This window comes from Balaenoptera borealis, assembly GCF_965194805.1.
Source record: "Balaenoptera borealis genome assembly, chromosome: 3".
NCBI classification, from domain to species: domain Eukaryota; kingdom Metazoa; phylum Chordata; class Mammalia; order Artiodactyla; family Balaenopteridae; genus Balaenoptera; species Balaenoptera borealis.
In genome coordinates this window covers 39491257-39508675 of record NC_138866.1, presented here as the reverse complement: position 1 = coordinate 39508675, position 17419 = coordinate 39491257, and the positions used below count along the sequence as shown (strand labels likewise).

Below are 17419 nucleotides of genomic sequence, written 5' to 3'. Positions count from 1 at the left end.
GTGAGTTTTGGTTGCTGGTAGCCCCTCTCATAATTCATCCCTGGTTCATTCCCCTGTTCAACCCATTCTTCCATGTCTCATGATGAACAATTGAAATGTTTTTGGAATTAAATTCACAAATCTTTGTGTGTCCATTAGAATAAATGAGTAACACAGCGATGAACAATGCCTGCAAAGTAAAACTTGCCCCCGTGTGGTATTCGTAAAATAGGCTTGAGAGTCTCAGAAGAGACTGTTCATGAACTTGTTCAGCTGGAGTTTTCTAAGGCCAAACCCCGCCAAGGGCTGAAAATGTTGCTGCTCTCTTTTTTCTGTTTTAAACTTGAGAGTGATTCGTTCCATTTTCAGAATCCATGCCTAAACTGCAGAGCGTGGATGCTTCTTGCCCTAAATTGCTGTGATTAGGAATCACAGTCCGATGAGCTTGCGGCTCACCAGTCCAGGAGCCAAGAGGTGACCCATTGATGAGCAGTGTCCTCCAGCTCGATGACACCTATCACTTGAAGCCCCCTCCCAAATACTGTTTGATTCCACTTCATGACACACAATCTTTTGATCGTAATATATCATACTTTAAATGGGCTTGAAATCTGGTTGATGTTGTTAGATCTCAGAGCTCAGGGGAGATCAAATTAAACTTGAGTCAGACACAAAGCTGGGGAAGGTGGGAAATGTAATAGTGAGTGTTAGATAATTTTTATTCTTACATTTCCCTTTTTTTCCCCTGTTGACAACGTCATCCTGCTCTTTACATCACATTATGACTTAGTTGCCACATATACTCCTTTTTTCTTCCCCTCTTGAGAAGCAATTGTTTCCTTCCCTTGAGAAAAATTCTGTCTCATATTAGGCACATGAATGTTGAAGTAAAGAATTTCCTGAATGTTTATTAGCTAGCTGAAGGCTGTTCCTTTCGTGAGCTCATGACCGCATGAACATCATTATTAAAGTGTGAGAGAGCTTTAAAAACTGAATATTCTTAAGTACCCTGGGAGAAAAAAGTAGGAAAAGAGAAGTGAGACCAGTAAAGAATGCAGTAGGACTGGTCGATGGTGCCAGAAAGAAGTGGAAAAACAAGAAGGTAGAGCAGGCACTGTGCAGAAATGTTTTCTAGTGAATTTGCAGTGCAGAGCACGAAACCTCAAGTAGACACAGCTCTTCTGTCACAGCCCCCGCTGTGAAGTAGAAGAGGGGGTACAGCACGGGGAGCCAGGCTGGATAACCAGCAGTGGGGTAGTCCCTTGAAGGTCATAAGGAATCTCCGCTCATTCCTAAGTCGTGAGGCGGCCCCAGGTCACTTTGGATGGCCTGTGCTTTGAGCTTTCTCAACCAGGACATGATGTTCTCCTGGTGGCTCCAGCAGGGCATTTCTCCTGTCTCAGCCCTCCGCCCAGCGCATGATTGGTGGTGGTTGCTGACATGATCTCTGGTGGTGGAGGGAGTTCTAGGTCCTTCCTGGTGGTGGTATCAAACTCTGGGCTGTGTGTTCCACGTTTGTTCTCCTCTCCTTGCTGTAGCTACCCATCTCTGCTCTGTTTAGCCCAGGGAGAGCCTTCCCCACATTTAATTTTTAAGAATAATCACTTCCCTACTTGACAGGGACTTGTGTTGTAAATTTAAAAAGATTAACAATGGCAACAAGAGCTAAACGGAGTACTTGTTACAGGCCCAGTACTTGACCTGAATTTCTCCCTTAATCCTCCCAACAATGGTATTATATAATAATAATATTACTTGTGTTACTTAGATGAATTACTAATCTTCAAATGAGTTAATAACCAGACTGTTAACTGGTAGTGAAGCCAGAATTCAAATTATGTTTTTAACCACTGGGCTATACTGTCTCCTCAGGAGAGACTTGAAGGCTTAGAGTACAACCTTAAAGTAAATTGTCACGTAAACCCATTGAAGAGTGGGTTTCTTACTCCCCTTTTGGTGATAGGGCGACTTTGATTTGTGAAAATGAGGCAGAGTGGGTGTCTTAGCCCATTCAGGCTGCTGTAACAAAATAGCACAGATTAGGTGGCTTATAAACCACAGAAATTTATTTCTCATAGTTCTGGAGACTAGAAGTCCAAGATCAAAGAACCAGCATGGTCATGTTTGGTGACGGCCCTCTTCCTGGCTCCTAGCTGGTACCTTCTCACTGTGACCTCACGTGGTGGAAGGGGCCAGGGATCTCTTTGGAACCCCTTTTATAAGGCACTATCCCTATTCATCAGGGCCCCACCCTCATGACCTAAGCACCTCTCAAAGGCCCTACCTACTAATACCATCACCCTTTGAGGGCTAGGATTTCAACATAATGTGGGGGAGGGAGGGCACAAACTAGCAGTGGGGAAAAGCAGTAAGGCCTAAATCGTTTTCTTGAATACTCAGACTTTTCATAAGCACTGTATTACCTTGATGCAAGGCACATACTAGATGACCTGTGTGGGATGTGACTGCCTCTCCATCTCCCTGTTTCATTTGTTTTGAAATATGGAGGATGGACATTGTAGCCTGATGTGGTTTCTGGTGAAGCAGTATCAGCCCACATCTTGAGAAATTTTATTTCAGTTCTTGGTATCGCGGTTCAAATCTGAGAATTTAATTCACTCTTTGACTTGAATTCCATGTGCAGGCTCTAACTGATATGGTTGACTTTGAAGGGAACACATTTAATTAGGATAGATTCCAATGCTATTTTTATCCTGTGGATTTATTTCACGGGATAATTTAATTTCATTCAGGGTACTGGCCTGAGAGCAGAGTCTTAAGGATAAGCCTTTGAAAACCAAGTCCTTGTAATTCACAGAGAGCAAAGGGCACATTTGGGTCACAGAGGGTGTGAATTTGATCCAGAGAGCACAGTGAGAAATGTGGGAGCATAGGACAGCCTTGTTTATCATACATGTCCTGGGATGGCCTTTATCAGAGCTAAAAAGATGAATGATGCCTGAATGATGCCTCTGATCTCTCCAAATAGAACTGTTGTTGTTTGGCTGTTTTATGTTTTTGTTTTTTTCTGGGGGAGGTGTTTCTTTTGCAGCAAGTTACAAAGATAGTACCATTTGCAAGTCATCATCAAATGGGACTTTAGAAGGTAGTGCCTTATGCCCTTCTTCTGTCTCTCAGCAGACTGTGCCTTGTGTGAGAGGAGACAGGCCAGTTACATTCAAGCGCTTTTCCACTTGTGTTCTGACCCTGATTCTCAGATATGTTCACTTGCGTTCCATGGAGGAACAGAAGCCCAGCTCTTGGGAGCTACAGCAAGAAAAGAGTTTGCCCCTTTGCCTTTGGTTAGAAGGTCTGGAGCCTTGCTGTGGCCCACAGACCAAGAAAAGAGAGGGCTGCGAAGTAAGCAGTCAATCAGTCGCTTTGCTAAGGGAAAAAAAGACTATTCATTCCTTTGTCTGGGGCTTATTGGCTGACTGGAATCCCAGACAGTGCTCATGAATAATTTACATGGGCACTGACTTTTTTCCAGAGTCAAGCCCTACAGAAATGGGGAAAACAAAGAGGCACGCATCCCATTTACCTGCCTGCCAGCATTATGGGCACCGTTTTCTATCGTGTTTCAAAAACTGTGTTAGAGGAGAACTCAGACATCATTTGACATGTCAACCCCTAACTCCCAAAGCCGGCCAGCACACGTTGGATTTGCTGTTTCTGACAAAGCATGGAATGTATCTAAAATAGGTTGAGTGAGGAAGAATTTATAGAAGAGCCCAGTTTAAGTTTTGATTCCTCCTTCCCAGGTTATACTTGAACACAGCACATTTCAACGTACACTTTTCAACTCATGCGTCTGACTGCTTTGTGCCCTGTGCAGTTCTCATTATGCGGGCTGCATGGATATCAATGGTAATTTGCCATCCCATCGTCCAGATGTGGAACTGGCCACAGAGGCTGACTGCCAGACCTGACATATTGTTTTGTACTCATATACTTACACAGTACATTAACTTTTAAAGGAAATCACTTTTGATTTCTTCTCAAATTAGAGAACAATCACTACCTAATTTGACTTTTTTTTCATAAGTTCAGAATTTGGAAATATTAGCGATCTCCCTGCCAGATGAGATCTATCAAGCTAGTCTCTGAGCACAGCTGTGAGACATTGCATCTGCATGAATACACCAACCTCTATATCATCTGACTCTTGTTTCTCAAAGATACCATAAGGGACCGTCAGGTTCCTTGCTGACTCCACATACCTGTGTGATCTGAAGTTAGCTGAGTATCATTTTGCTCAGAGAGGCCATGCTGAGAGAGGCCACCTCTGTGAGCATTGCTTTCATGTTTAAGAATTCACAAGTCAGGACTTCCCTGGTGGTCCAGTGGCTAAGACTTTGCTTTCCAACGCAGGAGGTGAGGGTTTGACCCCTGGTCAGGGAGCAAAGATCCCAAATGCCTCACAGCCAGAAAACCAAAACATAAAACAGAAGCAATATTGTAACAAATTCAATAAAGACTTAAAAAATGGTCCACATCAAAAAAAATCTTTAAAAAAAAAAAAAAAGAATTCACAAGTCACCTGTTCCCAAATCAACTTGTGTGTTGGGTCCGTGGTGAATATCATGTGCTTGAGTCATTGTTCTCTGATATCTAGCTCTTCCCCCTCTTGAAAATTGTGGCAACACCTGTCTGATTCTCATTTCCTGGGACGTTTCTTACTCCTAAGTATTTATCAGCAGACTTTCAGAGTCCTCAGATGTCTTTCATTTGAGCCTGGAATTCTGGACTCCTATCTACAGTGGAATTCGATTCTATATTTGTATTTATTCTACTCACTCTAGCGAGAAAGGTGGTCTATTTAGATAAAGTTGAAAGTCAAATTTAGGAGCTCTGTTTTCCCTTTGCCATGTGATAACATCATTCTTTCTGCTCCAAGAAGTAGGTCTACTCTTTCTTGATCTGCGTGCTACAAAGACAGCCACAAATTGTTGTGTTTTTATCTTCATATAGTCCTTGTTTTTTCAGGATGTGCTAGCCGTGGGATTTTCAATACATTAGTAACTTTCACTTCGGATTTTGGCTGTGAGCTCTTACTCAGGACTATTACTGGAGCTCCAAACTTTTTAGTCATATTCCTGCCTTCTCTCTTCTTAGCTTATCATGCATGTTCTGCCAGATGATGGGCTCATTCGGTGCCTGCTCGTCCGTCACCAGAAAGTGACTTCAATCCCTAACTCCTGAGATCTTTTTTCAAAGGTGTGATGGGGAGCTCTGAGGATTTCCAGCTTACTAAAATAGCTTGACATGTCCCCCAAATGAAACTCATCATCCCCTATTCTCCTCCCTTGCACAGCATTTGGGGACCTTTGACAAGAATTTATTGAGCATTGACTCTCTGCCAAGGATGTGGATACAGTGATGAGCAAATACAAAACTGCTGCCTTGTGGAGAGTATGGTCTAGTGAGGGAGAAAGACATCAATCACATAATCATACTAATAGAAAATCACAACTGTGACCAGTGCTGTGAAGAAGAGGAATGCATTGCAATGAATGAGAACCTCTCATAGGGTGATTCAATCTGGTCAAGGAAAGGTGGAAGATTTTCCTAAGGAAGTGACTCATGAGCTGAGGTAACTAGTAAAGAGTGAAGGAAAGAGCATTCAAGACAGAAGGAATAGCAAATGCAAGTGCCCAGTGTCAGGAGGGAGCATGGCAAGCTCAAGGGCTTTTAGAGAAAGAAGTCCAGCGTGGTTGAAATTTAGGAGGCATATCTTCCCACAGTTGACATTTCAATATCCTAATGTGCTCAGTGTCCTCTGATGACTTTGAGATTTTTTAGGCACTCCTTGTAAATAATTTATTTAAAAGTTGGGTAAGGCCAGTCATGTTGTCAGTCCCTGGAGGAGCCATTCACTCACAGTGAGTTTCTTGTGTCCAAATCTATGTGTTTGTATTCAAAAATGGAATTATAAAGTGTCAGAACCAGATGAGACCTACAAGATTACTTAGTGCCGAGTTCCCCGTTACAGATGAAAGAATTCAAGTCTGAAACATCCAAACAATAAATTGCTTCTCAGAATGGATGTTTTCTTAGGATGGCTCACTTGCAGCTTGTTTTTTACCTCCAGAAAAAAATATTGCCATTAGAAAATTTTGTTTCAGTCTTCAGCGTACTGCTGACCTGAAGGGCTAAGCAAGACATTCGGAAGCATGTGATATTGTTCACTCCATTTCAGTGAGGAAAATGCAGTTGAGCTCAGAACATAATTACTGAGCTCCCACTTGTGTTAGGAGGTATAGATACAAAATGAGTAGATGTGTTGTCTGCCCTCTGAGGTTCTTTCTGTGGGGTGGGAGAGATGGCCCATAAATAATAGCAAGTGGGCTCCAAAACTGGAGTATGCCCAGGGCATTATGGGAGCACAGAGAATGGCCACTTAGCTTAAGACGGAGATTTAGGCAAACTTCCTATAGGAGGTGATGCCTGAGCTGAGTGTGGAAAGTTAAATGCTGAATAAAATTAAGTAGGGTGTTTAGGTAGGGCGCAGACTTGAACAAAAGCTGAGAAGTGTGAAAGTCCCTGGTGAATCTGTGGGTGGAGTGGAAAACTACTAGAATTTTGGTAGTACTAGAGCCTAAAGATTGAAGTATGGTGGAACATAAGGCTAGAGAGGTTGACAGAAATGAAGTTATGCAAGGCTTAACATTCTTGAGAAGTTTGAATTCTGTATCACTTAGGATTTGGCACCATTGCCTGTCACAGGCAATATAAAATGACAGTGGCTTAAACTAAATAGAAATATATTTCTCTTCCCTGTAAAGAATCTGGAGGTAGGGTGTCCAGCTCTGCCATTAAAGCTCCATGGAGTCCTCAGGGATGCAGATTTCTATCTTTTCTATTCTGCCGTCTTCAAGGTCACCTCATGGTCTAAGATGGTTGCTGCAACTCCAGAAGTCATCTCTATATTCCAGTTCCAGGCAGTAAGAAGGGCAAAGGGCACTCCTTCCAGCTGAGTCAGCTCTCTTTAAGGATCCTTCCTGAACTTCCACACAATACTTACCATGGAATTGTCCAGAACTTGGTCACATGGCTGTACCTAGCTTCAGTGAAGGCTAGGAAATTACTACATGGCTATGTTCTAACTAAAAATTGGGTTTCTCTTATTAAGGAAAAAGGAGGAAAATAGTTATTTGATAGAAAACCTGCACTGTCAGGTACAAATTTCATACCAGGAAATTTGGCTTTATGTAACAGGTAAAGGAGAGTCTTTGAAGAATTTTCAGCAAGTTGCATGACATGAGTGAGTGGATTTATATTTTACATGTATTTGGCAGGGGTGGGGGGAGTGTATGGACATGTGCATGTGGGCGGCAGGGGAAGGTTCAGTTTGTGGCTGTTACGGTGCTCTGGGTAAGAAGATAATGAGGCTCTGAACTAAGATATTGATGGTAGGGCTGAGGAGAAGGGCATACATTTATGAGATATCAGCAAGTAGAACAGACAGGGCTTAGTGACTAGGTGGACCCAGGGCATGAATGAGAAACCTGGGGTCATTCCTAGGTGTTTAGTTAGAAGTTTGAATAGATGATGGACAGTACCGTTAGCTAGGAGAGACCATGAGACTAGGAAGAGATCTCAGCAGAAGATGAAGATGAGAACTAGAAACATATGATGTCAGGTACTTGAGCCACATTCCAGGGGAAATGCTAAATGGGCAGATGGGTTTGAGTCTGAAGCCCAGTGAAGGTGGGCAGGAACTAAATATTTGGAAGTCATCAGGACATATCTGTTAGTTCAGATCATAGGACTGGATGAGATCATCCAACAACAGTGTCTTAAATGGAACAGTGAGCCAAAGACAGAACCCTAGGGAATCAGGCCCCATTAGAAAGCTGCCTAAATTTGGCTCTGTGGTTAAACAAAATACTGATATACTGCATCATTTAGAGTAAGTGTCCCCAGAGTACAATTCCATTTAAAATATAATGCTACAAAAAATAGAAAAGCATCACTTATTTTAAAGTAAGTTTGAGAGGCAGCATATATTCTTTGAACTGAAAGAATGCTGGGCATGGTTTTCAGAAGGACCTAGGTGCTAGTCCCAGCCCTGCTTCATGCTGGTCCTGAGGATGTGGGTGGCTTGCTGAACACTCTTGAGCCTGTTTGCCTGTCTGTCCAATGGGGGCACCATTGACATAGCTTTCCTGTAGGGTGTTGATGAAGCTCCAGTCAGGTGGAAATGGAAATGTGAAAGCTCTTTGAAACATGCCACATCAATAGAGATTATTCTTTGCATACATGCTATCAGCTGATTTGCACTTTCTCTGTAGCATAGGCTTGAGCTGAAATTTTGCTCATGATGCATCCTCAAAAATAGAGAATTCTTCACAGAAATTGGAGTTGTGGCTTGTAAAAATCAACCCTCTGAAGACCAGTCTTTTTTGGAGGCGTGGGGATCATCAAATAATCCTTTATTAAATTATTTTTCTTTGTAGTTCTTGTAGCTGGGAATTTCACCACACCACTGTTGATGTCATCTGTGATGTTGTGAGGGGGGCAGCCATCAACATTGCAGCCCACAGATGGGCAGTCCCCAGGATCTCTTTAATGGTTCCAAAGAGTTCTCTAGCTAAAGATGGATGCCACATCTGTCATGCAATGTTGACAATCTCATCAAAAGTGATGCTTCCACTCTGTTTGATGTTTTTCTGCTTCCTTCTGTCTCTTGGTGATTCCTTGAGGGCTTTGATGACCAGAGGCAGAGGCAGAAGGTACCATCTTAATCTGGGCCTGTCTGTTCTGAATGGTCAGTTTCACTGTAATCCTCAGACCCTTCCAATCACCAGTTGCCTTGGTGATGTCATTACCAAGCTTTTTTGGAGACAGACCCAGGGGGCCGATCTTGGGGACCAGAGCAGATGTGGCACCAAATTCCCCATCATGCACCTCAGGTATACGTCCTTGATCTCGTTGGGGTCGAACTTAGGCAGCATGGTGGAGGCGGCTGGTGTCAGATGAACCGGGATTCGGGATGAATGAAGAAAGCTGCACCCTGGGCTCCTCTGAGCCAAAAGCTGAAAGGAGACCAATCTTTTTACAGTAAACTAAATCTGATTATGCTTTCCTTTCAAGCCAAATACTTTTCTTCGCATTTTAGCCATATTTTGATATCATGTATAGTTAATATAGTTACCATGTACTTATCATAAGTCCTTAAGATAGTTTCCTTAGGAAGCCCTGGAGCATAGGGGACAGATTGTAAAACTTGAAGACTATACTGTTGCCTTTTGTTTAAATGTCAGCTGCCTCTCTAATGTATGGGGGAAACAGTCCAACTCATTTTGAGTTTACTTTTTCTGGTATTGAAACAAATTTTTATGTTGTTCATTTGAGGGGCGATTCAAGAACATTTTTGGACCATCACTGGAGTAAATATCCTGGTACAATTTCTCCAAGGATCCAGATTAATGACAGAAAGAAATTTCAGCCCTGAAACACTTTGATTGTTTCTGTACTTATTAGATCAGAATACTGATCCTGGCATACATCATCAGTGTTTGACCTTTGCATGAACAAAAGCTGTGGTTATTTGGGACTAATTGATATATGTGTTAATTGATTCCACTGGCTAATGAAATCAGACCACCAGTCTTGCTGTATTCCCCACCAAATTGATCCAGCAATCTACTGCTTCATTATAATTAAACACAATCTTGGATTCATTTGCTAAGCTCTAAAAATATAATCGTTGATCTTTAGGTACCAGATGAACACTGCCATTTGTAAAAAGTGATTCAGTTGTACAGTTAAACAAATGCCTATGAAATGCCTACTTAATGCAAAGCTTTATGTCACACCCTCAGAGACTAAAAGAAGAATAAAGGAAGGCCCCGCCCTCTAGCTTGGGTTACTTATTCATTCCTTTCACACTTAGGTGTTGAGTACACATCATGGGCCAGGCACTGTTCAAAGCTCTGGAAATAAAGCTGACAAAACAACCTACCCTCCAGGAGCTTAAATTCTAGCACAGGTAGTCAGACAAGCAAAAAGTAAGTATATTGAGTGTCGGGGTGATAAACTCTGTGGAGAAAAAGCTATGTCAGGGAAGATAAAGTTTGAGGAGAATGGTTTTACTGTTTACACAGAGGATTAAGAAAGGCTTCTCTTGTAAGGGCTCTTTGGGCAGATGAGCAGAGACGTAAGGATGCCAGGAAACAGGCTCTCTATGAATAACGGGGGGAAAAGCATTCCGGGTGGAAGGAACGGCAGGGACACTGTGGGAGGGGCATGTGCTCTGCGAGGTCAAGGATGGCTGGGCAGGGAGATCTGGGGCAGAGCGGAGGAGATGATCCAAGCTCTCTCCCTGATTCTACCACACAGAATAATAGCCACGTGTGCTGAGCATTAATCTCATGCGGACAAACACCTCTGGAAGGAGTTGTACCTATTTAATTTTGCCTTCTTATGACATCTCTCCAAGGAAATGGTGTCATCCTTCTTTTACAGATAAGGACACTTGAGGCTCTGGGAAGTAACTTGTTCAAGGTCATGCAGCCTATGGTGGAACTCCGTCATCCCACCTCAGGTGTGAATCCATGAAGGTGCCAGTTCCTCCATCCTGCAGGCCTTGGCACATGCATTTCCCTTTGCCTGGAACGCTTCTCCCTCTCTCTGCCAAGGGAATGCCTGCTGATCTCTGCAGTCTCTGCTTAGTTGTCACCTCTAATGGGAAATTCTCCTGGACCCCCTTGCCCCCCACCTCTGTCGGGGTTGGGTGCCCACCCTCTCTGCTCCCGCAGTGTCCTGTAATACCCTTCTCTCAGCATCCTTCCTGGCCTATGCCTCTCTGCGTATGGGCCGCCTCGTGAGAGCAGGGACCATGCCTCTTTAACCCAGTATCTATCACCACTATTATACTGGTCCAAACCCATGATTTGCTGAGAAATCAAGGTAGTGTTTTTTTTTTTTTAAATAAATGAATGCCTTTTGAGAATTTGACCTACTGAAAAGAATGAGCATCCATAATAGTATTTTTCAAATGATCGTTTTAATTCTTATGGATTTTAAAATTTTGGATTTTCATTTTGATGATAACATACATCTTTCACTCACTATAAAGATAAAATTTCTTCCTTGTGATTGTAATTCTCAAGTGAAAGATATTTCATAGGAAAAGACAGGTCTATCAGTGTTTCTTCACATGTTCTTTCAAAAGGAGCTGTACAGTACTTGGGTTTGAGAAACAGTGGTGGTCTCTGCCATGACCCTTCTACACTGGATGACTTAGATCCATAGAATTTGTAGCAAATTTAAGTTGTGTACTTTTCTGCTTTAGGTGATGCTAATTCCTCTCAGATTTACATCAGGTCTGTCTGCTATGTTCAGAGGACTTCAACAGTAATCTGTTCCATTTTTTTATGCCTTTCTGCTAAAAGGAAAGGTAAAAACCTCTTCAAGATCATTTTTACAAACCGGACATTGTTTTGTAAGTTCCTTAAACCTATCATGTATATTTTACATATATGACTATGTTAGAAATCCTGGTGATTTCACTTTTTTTACAGTTACGTGTAAGTTATCGAATACCATCAATACCCTAAAATTATTAAGGGGCTGTACAAAGATATTTTTCTCATAAAGATGTGTATATACAGTCTTGGGTGTACGGGTATACATTCGTTAGTGAGAGCAATGATTTTCCCCTGTGTTTTTTATTTTTAAAATAAAATTGATTCTTCTCTAATTACGAAAGTAACATATAGTAACTGTTGAAAATTTAAAATTAAATAACCTATAACCCTACCACTGAAAGATAATCATTTTCTTCAGATGTATTTCCTTAGAGTTTTAAAATGTATTTACTTTTAAAAAAAAGAAACAAAATTGAGGTCATACTATATATACATTTTTAACCTGATTTTTTTTTCACTTAATTTGTCATGACCATTTTCCCCTATCATGAAAGCCATTTACATTCTCTTTTAAACCTAATATTACATGATACAGAGTGGTCTACCATATGGACCTACTTAATTTATAGTACATTTAAGCTGATTTATTAATAATGGTGAATTTATTATATCCTTGTACACATCTATTTGGATCAGTCTTTGATTCTTTTCCTGGAACAGATTCCTGGAGGTATTACTGCTGAGTCAAAAGGCATGCATGTTGTTATAACTTTTTTTCCTGGGGTTTGAGGGACCTGGGTTCCAGTTCTGCCTTGCCACTTCCCAGCTGTGGAATTTTGAGCAAGTTACGTAACTGCTATAAGCCTCAGTTTCTTCATTGATAAAATGCAGATCCTAGAAATGCACACCTGAGTGGTGCATGTGAGGCCTTTAGCCCAGAGCCTGGTATGTAGTACATGCTCAGTAATGTTCACTTTTTGAACAATCTTTGGAAAAATGCATCAAAGCACATGTTTTAATGATGAGTATTGGTGTTACCCAGTGGGTTGTATTGGTCTTTCCACTTCACTCCACCACCACCCCCATAGATCTTAAGTGTACAATTTGTTTTGATGAGTGTACACAATAGGTAATCAATTCTGTAAATAACAGATAGAACGTTTCCATCATCCCAGAAAGTTTCCTTGTGCTCCTTTCAGTTAATCCCTAATCACCCCTATAGGCAACCAGTGTTGATTCTATACAGATAGTACAGGATGTGAATATCCATATTAGGATCCTGAAAATAAAACCACTTCTCAGTAACGTCCCTGTGAGTATAAGAGGATGGGGTTCTTTAAGGTGACTTTGTGAGTGCAGTGATGGTCATGGTTCAGAAGAAACCCCCCAGAAGAAGACCTCATTCCTTGTCAGCTTTACTCTCTGTAGAGAAAATAGTTCCAGAATGATAAACATCAGCACATCAACAGTGGTTGTCTGAGTATCTGAGGGAATGTAGGTGGTTTTTATTTTCCTTTTAATGCTTTTCAAATGTTCTACATTGAACAAACATTGTCTTTTTAATCATTAAAAATATTATTTTCAAAAGGGAATCTCAAATATGATATTGAATATACCCCAATACAAGTTTTTCAACATGATTATATCAAAAATAGGTACCTTGCTGCTGCTGTACCAGTTAAGTTCTGTCAAGCCTTGGCCTTCAGGCTGTGATCACTCCTTGTCTGTGAGTCATCATCCTAGTCTACTCAGGCTTCCGTAATGATCACCGTAGACTGGATGACTTAAACAACAGAAATTTATGTCTATACTTGTAGAATCTTGGAAGTCCAAGAGCAAGATGCTGGCCATTTTGGTTTCTGGTGTGGCCTGTCTTCCTGGTTTGCAGACAGCCACTTTCTTGCTGTATCTTCACATGCCTGGTGGAGAAGAGACGAGAAGCAAGCTCTCTAACGTCTCTTCTTATAAAGGCACAAATCCCATCATGGGGGACCCACCCTCATGACCTTATCTAACCTGAATTACTTCCCAGAGGCCCCATCTCCAAATATGGGGTGGTCAGGGCTTCAACATATGAATTTGGGAGGTATGCAACCATTCAGTCCATCGCAGTGGTTCATTCATACATTTATTCAATTGTCAACGTTTTCTATTATGTGAAGCAAGGTGCTTTGCAACTACTTGATAGTACAAAATCTACCTGGAAATAATTTCAGCCCTGAGGAGAATAGTACCTGCTGGAGTTGAACACACCATGGATTGACACGAGAGAACAGCTGAGGATTAGATGAGGGCATTGTCATTCTTTTGGCTCACTGAGCTATGTACGTTAGTCTTGGAGGGTATGTTTTCCAGTTGTGTTGAGACCAAATCCTCCTCCTGGATCCCAGTACTTAAGCCTGGCAGGAGAAATAGCTAAGTGGAACGTGGTATTACTGTTTGCCTTTTGATAAATAGTCTGCCTGAAAGTGGAATTTTTTCCATTGTCTTGCAAATGTCAAATTTTACTTATCAGCAAACTTCCTAAGAGGAAATGTAACTTGGTGCAAGCACCCTGTTACCATTTGGCAAAAATGCCCAGATATTGATGAATTTCTGGGTTCAGCTGCAAAGAAAAGTGAGTGAAACTGACAGGCAGACTGCCCCACACCTTGGAGAATGACATCACTGAGGGATCCGGTTCCCAAAGTGTGTGCATGGTGCTCAAAATGGGAAGGTGGCAGTTTGACTGTATGACCTTTCATTTCTCTTTCCTCCCTTGGCGCTGCTCCTCCAACCTCCAGAATATCCCTCCAAACCTGCTTTTTCACATATAGAATCTCTGTCCTACATTCTTGATACTTCCCTGATCCATGTCCCATTGACACAATTTTTGAGCCTTGGGATTGGAAGGAAATTCACAGTTATATACCCTTCTTTTTCAAAGCATGAATACCTAATAGCCTGCTGAGTGGTCATTTTGTCTATATTTAAACACCTCCAAACAAAAAGGAACTTGTTCCCTCCACTTTTAGGCATCAATGACTTGGAAATTTCACCTTTGTATTGACTCATACAGTATCTCTCAGTATCTTCCATTCACTGGTTCTGAACCACCTATAAGGAAGAAACTGAAAAAACACAAATCTTCTAAAAGAAAGCCTTTCAGATATTTGGAGGCAATCTGGTTCTTCCAATGTAGTTTACCTGTCAAAGAAGGAAATATGATTAGTGTGATATTGTTCATTCTGGTTATCTTTTTGCAATCACTGATTTCTGAGCAATCATAAGCCATCCATATAATTTTTCATTCTTGATTCAGTATCTATTTGATGTGTTACATTCTTCTTCTCTAGTAAAATCAGCAGCATCATAACTAGTAATTGGTTAACTAAACTGAGTTGTGATGTTAATAGTTCCTGTTACTCCTCTTAAATAAGACTTGGGCTTTAATTGAATTTTGTTGATGCTGATTATAGGGGTAGCAGGCATGGTGGGAAGTGGATTGTTGATGTGACTTCAGAATAGGCTCTTCAGAGTTTCCTTTTGCAAAGATGAGGCAGAGGATGAGCACAGGTGTGGGGATGGGGGAGATGAAGACCTGAACACCTCAAGTTAGAGGTACCTGTGGAACGCCTAGTCAACTGACCCATCTCAAAGTTGTAAATACCAGGCTAACATTGAAGACAGTGGCCATAGGCTCCAGGTTGATTGCGTGGCAACAGTGTGCAAATGAGGCAGTATTGACTTACAGTTAAGAGCAAGGCTTTGGAATCAAACTTGGATTAGAAACTTACCTCCACAGTGTACTAGCTCTGTGATACTGGATAAACTCTTTAATTCCTCTAAGTCTCAGTTTCCTAATCCATAACATGGGGATGACAGTTCTGCTTATCCCATGAGGTTATTTTGAGAATTCAATTCATGCTGCTTGTTTATCCCCGTATCTGGTATCAGTTAATTCTCCACACATGTTATCAGTTATAAAGAAGAAAATGATCCAAGGAAGAAACTTGAACAGTGAACCCATTTAAGAGGTGGACAGATTTAATAAGGAAAGGTTAAATAAATTACAGTATACCCTGCAGAATATTATACAACTATTGAAAGAATGAATGAGTTAGATTTACATTTATTCACCTGGGTGGTTTTTTCCTGATAGATAAATCAGTGAGAAAAATAAGTTAAATGGTTCATATGCTCATTTAAGTCCCATTTTTTGCTTAAAAAAAAAAAAAGTAGCAAAATCCAACTGTACATAGATATGTGCGTGGAAGAAGTGGTGGGAGAGCAGATACAAAACAAGCTTGGGATGGGGTGGACAGTTCTTAATTTTTTGTTAGGTATCTTCATATTGTATCACACTGATTGTAGTGAGAATGTGGTACCTTTGTGATTTTTGAGAACCAATATTTTTAAATGAAATAAGCAAAAGGAGTGGGGGATGGGCAGAGGAAGAGGAGAAATCAGTCAGTAGGGAGTGAAAGGGAATTGTCAGCAAGGGAAGAGATGTTCTCCAGGGGGTGCAGGATGAAGAGCCAAGATCCTCAGGCTTTTTCTCTCATTTGTCACAGCTCTATCAGGGCTTGGCATCCAGAACTTTGGTTTCCTTGTTCATTTTCATTTGGTATCCCTCCATTTCTGGCACATGGTATAGCAATATTTCTTCTTTCTTCTCTTCATTTCTGTTTTATTTCTAGCTACTGAGCTTGTCCAGGGGAACACATTGGGGGAGATAAATGATATGAAGATGGGTATAAACAGGGTATTAGTTATTGACTAAAGAGCAGTGTCGATGTAACTTAATTAGATGAGTTAATGCATACATATGATAAAAAAAGAAATGTTGAGCTATTCTAAAAAAGATTACAGTGAAAGCTAAGTCCAGCTTCCTGATTTCTCTTTCTCAAGGCAACCAGTTACCCATTTCTTGTATGTCCTGCCAGAAATGGTTTACATATACACAAGCTCTGTGTTTCCTATCGAAAAACAAATGGTGCTATAGGATACACTTGAAGATTTCCTAAGCCTTTTGAAAAGACCAGCTCTAAACTCCTGTAAAAAGCTAGCAGTTTTGAGCCTCCTTCTCTTTTCCAAGCAGGGTCTGTGGGTGAGGGTTCAAACCTGCAAAGAATTCTGCTCTTGTTGGAGAAACTGTGCAGGTCTGTTCAGATCATGCAACAGGCTTATAAAAGTTTATTGCAGTTATATAGCTACAAAGAGAAATTTATTTCCAGCCCTACACGTCGTGCAGTTGCATCAGTGGTTATATTTATAACGGGATTAAGGAACAGCAGCACACACGTCCACGCTGGCTGCATGGTGCGTGCTTTGCTTTGGTGCAGAGTGGTCATTTACCAGCAGCTTCTCAAACCCCTTTCTCTGCAAAGCACTGGAGCAGGCACTGTCAAAGGGAGGAAAAAATCAGACGTGAGCTCTTATGCTCTGTAAACATGTGGAAGCCTTCCAGATCTTGTGAATTAAGCAAGAGAGGGTGTTAAATCTTTGTTTAATCCAAGCAGTGAGAAGCTGGCCCCTCCCAAGTTTGCCCTTAGTGAGGATTTTAACACTCCTTTGACAAAGAAATGGGTCAGAGCCATAGAGGAAAGCAGGTGAGAGTGAGTCATGAAATTCACCCTTTAGAAGAACAGCTCTTGCCATCATGAGCCCTTCCTGAGTGAGGTACCCAAGGCTCTTGTGTTAATTCTTGAAGGGAGGGAGGGAGGGAGGGAGGGAGGAAGGAAGACCAGTTTTTTTGGTTTGTGTGTGTTTGTTCTAATTCCTACCCTAGACACTGGAATTGAGAAAAATACTCTGTAGCGGTGAAATTAAGACTTAATTTACAGCTTGGGAGGAAAATTTTGACAAAGCGAACCTGAGATCTAAATGCTGTCAGGCTGGCCGCTTTATTGCTACTCTAAAAAAAGGGGGATTCAGTTTGGGCCTAAAGAACACTGAAGTTTTGTTTTCTTGTCTGTGAAGAGACAGGTTCAAACCTGTCAGAGGCAGTTGCTGAGTTTCCTTATGACTGACTTATATGTGTGGCATTGATTTTTTTTTTTTTTCCCGTAAGAATCTTGATGAGT

General features: G+C 41.3%; 1 protein-coding gene and 1 pseudogene across 2 annotated transcripts in view; one reads left to right on the top strand and one right to left on the bottom strand.

Moving 5' to 3' along the window:
- PRKCH (protein kinase C eta) overlaps window positions 1-17419 on the top strand; it is a 220670-nt gene that overhangs the window by 156772 nt on the left and 46479 nt on the right. The gene's annotated exons all lie outside the window — the stretch shown is intronic.
- LOC309626173 (large ribosomal subunit protein uL11 pseudogene) lies at window positions 8-16989 on the bottom strand (annotated as a pseudogene). The gene has a single exon. The product of its transcript is annotated as a large ribosomal subunit protein uL11 pseudogene (transcript).